Source organism: Oryzias melastigma, linkage group LG9, assembly GCF_002922805.2.
Source record: "Oryzias melastigma strain HK-1 linkage group LG9, ASM292280v2, whole genome shotgun sequence".
NCBI classification, from domain to species: domain Eukaryota; kingdom Metazoa; phylum Chordata; class Actinopteri; order Beloniformes; family Adrianichthyidae; genus Oryzias; species Oryzias melastigma.
Window position 1 is genome coordinate 7700668 of NC_050520.1, and position 7420 is coordinate 7708087.

Genomic DNA, 7420 nt, shown 5'->3' on the forward strand with positions numbered 1-7420 from the left:
CTGAAGACCTGACAAAAAAAAAACATTTATAAGAACATCAGACATTTATAGGGCAAAAATGAGGTTTGTGGAAAACTGCACAGCTTTTTATTACTGAACTAACTCTAATATTGTTCTTTTTAAGTAGAATGCTGCTACTTTTTTATGAGATGACAAGCCAAATGATTACGTAAACAAATAAGCCTAAGCATTTCTCCTTAACTCTATTAAGGCAAGAGTGCCAGACTGCCAAAGCTCAGTCACATGGCGGGGATGTGATACTGGTTGCCTAATGGGAAACATGCTGCTACCACACAGTCTTTAATTACAGAAAAAGTCCTCTGACAGGCTCTTGTGTGACCTGGCAAATTCTCTACAGCAGTCACACACACGCATACAAAATGAAGGATACTCTGCTCAAATACTTGACTGACAGACGGACGCTGTAATTAGCCCACACCATAGAGATGCTGTGGAAAGACAATCTGTATTGATGATAGAAAAATCCATCTATCCTTCTCCCTGCTCTGATCAGTATTCAATCATGCTCTCATTGTCTTTCAAGTCCAAATTTTTTATTCCAAGAAAACTATTAGCCTAATCTTGGACCTCAGACAGAACGCCATGCAGCCGTGAGCATTAGCACCGAGAGGATGCACGAAGAAAAGCTTTAACAGTTAGGCGAACACAAACTAGAAAGATTTCAAGTGTTTGTGGGTTCAAACCACTTCAGTGCAAATAAAAGAAGAAAAAAAAAAAAGAATGCAACCAACAAATACAGCTGCTTGTTGAACACAAGAAAAATTAATCCAGATCAAAAGGTTCAGAAATTTTATTTTAATCAATAAAAATAAATTCTGGTACAAATGTTTCTATTAAATTATCAACAATCTCAGAACCCTATTTAAGCTCAAAGAACCATTGATTATAAAGCCTTCACAATTGTATTGATTTTTGGATTTTTTTTTCCTCGGAATTGGAGAGCAGCTTTGACAGATTCTACTTAATTATTGGCTGACTTCTTGGGGTCAGAGTCTTTTTTCTGGAGCTGCAGACATGCGTCAGTGTGATAACGGGTGGTTTTTCATTTTAACTCTATTAAGGTTTTATTTTAGGAGAGCGGATTTCGTACATCACGTTCATCTAATGTTGTGATGAACTAGAAACCACTCCTACAGAGAAACAGGGAGCCGTTTGTAAATAGAACCCATTCAAGAGAGGCTGCATTAAAATCAACACTCTGCTAATGAAATTTAAGAATTTAAACCACACGATTCCTCAAATGATAATAGATTCATCTGCAGGAAAATTAGGCAAATTGAGTGTTTATTGGTGGTTATGTAAGTGAGAAGGATGTAGATACATCAGCAGAAAGATCAGCAGCTAAAGCGAAAACAAGTCAACATTTTCCCGGCCCTTAAAGTGAATTCTCACGGCTTCATTTTATGCTTTTACTTATTTAAAATTTTCTACACTTGTGATAAAAAATTACAGTATGGGTGAATTGACTATTGAAATGTGCTAGTTCTCTGACTTACTTTCTAATCTGAACCTGTTTCTGTAAATAAAAAGAAAGTCAGAAAAAACACGTTTGCTCTGAAAATATTTTAATTATCTATTCATTGTGAACTGTTAAGCTGTAATCAAGCGTAGTTAAAGCAAATTCTCATTATCCCAATAAAAAAAGTCTGAAAGTCTTTTTAGCATCACTTTATTTTAACAGAGCTAAGCTGAGATGTTAGGAGTGCTAATCACCCCTAAAAAGCCCCAAATCTCCTTTAATCTCTACTATTGACTGATAAAAAGAGAAAATGCAAAACGGAAGTTAAAGAGAGCTTGAGGGTTTAGGACAACTTTATATATATACATACATATGCTTTTCACTAACTAACTTTCATTAGTTAGTTCCACACTGGAGAAATTGCTTTGCTGGAATAGCCTCAGCCCAGTATTACTCAATATTACTCAATAAACAGTCAGTTTTTTTTTTGAATGATTAAAAAAAAACAATTGTTGAAACATATATATACTCACACACAAATCAAGAATAGCATACACACAAATCAGTTTGAGTCTATTTTCTCTCCACATAAATGTGCTAAATGAATTAATCGGCAAGTTTTCGCTCAAATTAATTTTAAAATACTTTAGTAAAAGTTAATAACTGATATACTAAGTCGGCAACCGTTTGTTTTGCTATGTAAATAAATATATTACAGATTTGATGAAAGATTTTTAGGAGCGTAATGGACTCCAACGCTTTTTATAGGGCGTTCTTGCATTTTTAAATGTCCATTGATCTAAAAAATTATATATATATATATTTTTTTTTTTTCACTATTTGTTATTAAATTATCACAACGAGTCGATTCAGGAATTAATCAGTGATGCATCTGTGAAATAGAAAGACCTGAAGAAGCTCCCTGGATGATCAGCAAAACATCTGTCGCCCTGAAGAACACAATCCTGAAAAATCTGTAAGCCGTAGGTTCAAGACTCGTTACAGGAAACATAACAAAAAAGGAAGTTATACTTTTCTTTACTTGTTGAAAATGAATGTTAATGGAGTGCTCTTATTTCCCTTCTCTCATATCAGCCAAATTGGAGGGTGGGGTGGGGGGTGGGGGCACCTGTTTCATTAGAAAACTGACAATAAGAAAACCTCTCAGGGTTTTAGATGATTTCAGGACATCCTTTGTGCTTCACATAATTTGCACTGCGCTGCTTATGTAACTTTCTTCCTGAAGAAGCGGCAGCTGAAAAGCTTTTGTTCTTCCACTGAATCCTAATAGAAGTGGCACATCCAGAAATTATTTAGTGTAAAATATTTGAAAGCTGTAAAATAATCTACAAAGGAAGAGCTGACTGTTGTAACAGGAGTAATCCACATGTTTCAGGAGGAGAATGTAGCTTTTTTTTTTAAGTAACCTCCGGACAATGGGCCTTGGAATGAATCTGAAAAAGAATGCGAGTTAAGAGGTGCCATTGTTTCGTCAGCATGATCTGTGTAATGTTATATTTAAAACTCATGCAACATTCTTTTTGAGCAGCAGCCTGCTGGAATCTGAGAACAGTCGGAGCAGAACATCAGGCTTTATTTTTCCTTTTACAGCTCTATTTCTTTCAGTCACAATGAACAACACACTTTTTTGTAATATTATTCAAAAGCAGAGCTTTCTGAAGGTGTGATGTTTGATATACAGAGATGTAGATCTCTGGTTAGTAAAAAGTTCAGTCTGTTCTACAGATAAACATCCAGATAACAGAAGTCCTCAAATCACTTCTGCATTCTTTTTCTACATAAAAAAAACTGTTTTAATCATTTGAAACATACATCTAAATACATTCTACTACTTTATTAGTAAATACTTTGAAGAGCAAATATGCTTTTTTCTGTTTATAGTGTTAATTCAGACGTTACTTTTTTGTATTTTTAAAGCCCACTACAAAGATATGGCAGAAACATTTTTTTTATTATTAAGATGTCTTTTAAACACCAATTAAATCCACACACACACATACAAAATGCAATATTATTTATTTATGACATATAGTGAATGTCCGTTGGGTGATTTGGTACGTTTTTTGCTCACAAAAAATGTTAGCTCAAGATGCAAAAATGTTGATAACATTCTTCAGGGAAAAACAAACATTATCTCACATTTGATACACCCTTTATAACAAGTGGTAATAAATATCTACTCATTTTGTATCGTTTCAGTACAGCAAGGAGTAAAAAAACAGCAATCTATGAGTTATTGTCACCATAAAGTTTTAAAAGTTAGCAAAACTTTTCCTGCCAAAGGTGTCACAGTATGGAAGTTTTTTTTAGCTCATAATTCAAAGTTTTATGCATTTTTTCAATTGACAATTCAATTTGCAAATTCATCATGCAATTTGAGAATGCATTTTGCAATTTGCAATTCGATATTCAATCAGGCTTGCAAAATGATAATTCATTTTGTAATTTACAATTCAATATGAAAATTTACAATTCAATATCACAATTTTACAAAATAAAATATTGCAAACTGAATTGTCAATTGAAAAATGCATAAAACTTTGAATTATGAGCTAAAAAAACTTCCATATCACAGGGGCAGCCATTTTGAACTGAACAGGAAAAGCTCTTCTACTGCCCCTAGTGGAATGATAATGTACTACAGGGTAGAAGACATGGATCAAGTTATGTTTAATAGGTATTTATGGAAAGTTTGGATCATATTAATGATGTAGCTTCTCAGAAATGCATTAATTAAATATGATACAAATGGTTCAGCAGGGTTTTAGTATTCAGAGTATGTATGACTAGATGTTGGATAAATTACACATCCATTCATCCTTTGTACACCTATAGTTTTTAAACAGAATATGAGGTAAAAAAAATGTAACATTCATACACAGGTCTAATAGTAACTGCTAATATAAATTATTTGTGAAAGAAATACTTGAAAGAAATGAAATAGTGTGTTTCTGAAGATTGTGCTGTCAATTCTGTGCATAGATTCAGTGTTCTATATAAAAAAGAGGTAACATGGACACACTGTGGGAGGAAGGGTTTGAGTAATGACAAATTATTAAAAAATATATTACAAGTTCACCAAATACCCAATAATTAACAGATTTTTTTAGTTACCGAATTCTTCAAGTGATATTGAGAAAAAATAATCTTATAGACTTTATGTAGGCAATACTGTCCGGTGAATCAAAATGTTTTGGAGTTTACATCTGTGTATACATAAGCAAAATATTTAGATAAAAATAGTGTTGTACAAATATGAAACTCAGTCTCTCCATCACTCTTTCTCTCCTCCTCTCTATGGCCGTCAGGGCAGGAGCTACAGAACGTCATTGGCCAAGAAAAAAAACATCTAGGAAGAGGAAGAGTAGTACAGGATGGACCAGTTAATTCTGGCAAGCGTTTCTACTCAGTTGAGCGTCGCTTCCACTGAGCGGTTTGTTTTCACAGTGCATGCGTGTTGTAGACCGCTAGCGTGTCATTTGTGCCATTGCAGTGCAACAGTGCAACTAGAAAAGCAACACTATTGGAGGTCATCCAGCAGCTCATCTTTATTGCTTTACTTTTCATACATTGTGTATAACAGGAATTTAATGTTGTATGAAAGAAGACTGCGGTGAGATTAAGATGAATACCGCTGTAAAGAGGAAAAGGGAATCGCTAGCTTAGCGCTATATTATATAATCTCTTTCTGCCAATCAACGGGTAGCAACAGCAACTCCGCCCCAATCATCCTGTTCTATTTTTTCTATGGACCTTCAACGGATTGAGGCCCTCAAGAGGTACAGGTCAGAATTGTTTAATAAGTCAGTTTTACAATAAAAACGCTCAAAATACTGGGTCGAACTGAAACGCACCGGACCGCTCAGTGCAAATAAACAGAACAGGAAGTTGCTTATTCCCTATTGCCAAAGCTAACAACACAAGCATCAGCCCTGCTACAATGTTTAGTAGCAGATCAATGGAGGATTAGAGAATAACATGAAGTTGGACAATACAATGCAGGATGTAGTATCCTTAGTAGGAACTAGTTATAAATTAGATAGTGAATGCCAGGGGCGCAGAGGTAGAGGGGTCGACCTCCGATTGTGAGATCGTATAGGCTCTATGTTTCAAAGTGTCCTTGAGCAAAACATGAAACCCTCACATTGCTCCTGGTGGTAATAGGTTGGGCCCAGAGTTCAGCGGTAGAGCCGCCATCAGTGTGTGAATGTGTGTGTGCATGGAAGAATGAGACAGTGACAGTAAAGTGATTTGGACCAGTTAATTGCAACTTATTACATTTGACCTCATAGACTAAGATTGTTTATTATTATTATTATTATTATTATTTGTAAATGTGAAGTATGGAGTACAGATGCTTTAAACGCAATTTCGTTGTTTCTCTGTGACAATGACAATAAAATTGAATTGAATTGAATTGCATACGTCTTGTCATTTTTACAGACATGCAAACAGGCCTAAAGTCTCGTAGACTAGAAAATGTTTAACTCTTTAATAGATGAATCACAATCAGGATTTTTGACCAACATCATATCGCAAATATTATTTCTTTAGTTTTGGACATACTCGATTATTCGTATCTAATTGCAGATGACTCTTGTGTTATATCTGTTTTAATGATTATACTAGGGGGGGATCTAAACTTTCTGAATTTCAGTTATTTAAATATGTAATTTAAAATTAATAGGATCAGACATTTTTTTGAAAATCCAACCCCCCCCCCGGGGTTTATTTTGAACAATTGATGTACAGTTTAATGTTCTTTGTTTTTTCCTGTATGTCACCTGTTTTCAATAAAAATAAAAGGAAGGCGCTTTGAACCCGCCCTTTTCTCGCTATACTTCATGACGGCGCAGATTTGACGTTGGGCGACAGAAACTAACCAGTATGCACCGCGCTGCAGGCGATCTGTGCAGTGTTGCCAGATTGGGCGGGTTCCCGCCTAATTGGGGGTTTTTGGTTCTAAATTTGCGTGCGAAGTTGGCTTTGGGGGGGTAGGCATATTTTGGGCGGGTTTAGGGTCGGTTCGGCGGTTTTTATTTCCTCATCATAAAAAGTAGCGGTCTAAGTTAGGCTGGTTTGCGATGGGAGTTCCACGAATGTTCTATGTTCTGAGGCTCAGTGAACGCACCAGGAGGAGACACTTCATACAGTCTATGGAGCCGAGCCTCTGAACGTCACATAAAACAAGCTCAGAAGTCACGTGATTTGTTTTGGCGAAGCGTTTTCATCAGTCTGCTTCTCGTTTGCACCAAATACTTTCTCATGCGCAAATAAATAAATGACTCTTTTTTTCGGGTTAAATTGCCACATTATGACGTCACCATCCTAGCTTCAGATGCATTGGTTGTAATCCCAGCTGATCACGTGTTCGCTCCACCTGCCGCTGAGAGCTCATTAAAGGTAATTGGGTCCAGGTGAGACCGCGGGTCAGTGGTTCTGGATGCAGTTCTGCGGTGGACTTCAGGTCAGTGGTTCTTCTTTCTGCTCGGTTTGATTCTGAAGTTCTGCCTTTCAAACCTGAACTTTAGCCCCGGGAGTGAAGTTTTCTGGGAGCTGCTCCTCACCTGTCAGAGCTTTAGAGGTTCCTGGATGGAGAACGGGAGAGTTTAGAACCTGAAAGGTCTCAGGCTTTTTCTGAGGGTAGAAAACATTTTTACTTTTTATCTCAAATGTTTTTTTTTAAGTCAATTATAGTAAAACATACATTTTCAAAATTCCTACATCATGAGAACATCACTAAGAGGATTTTTTTGTATGTTCTTCAGGTTGACAGATTTATCAGTTGGTTAAAAAGATTCCCTGTAGAAAAATAAGAAATTTATTCTAAATGAAACTGTAAAGTTAACAGGATAAAATGATCCACTAAATATATTTTTGCTTTACTTAGAAGTTGATGGACAAACATACTTAAAAATA

The 7420-nt window shown here is 35.8% G+C and overlaps 1 long non-coding RNA gene across 1 annotated transcript in view; it reads right to left on the reverse strand.

Moving 5' to 3' along the window:
- Nucleotides 1-7420, reverse strand: part of LOC112148009 — a 68002-nt gene that overhangs the window by 6535 nt on the left and 54047 nt on the right. The window lies entirely within an intron of this gene.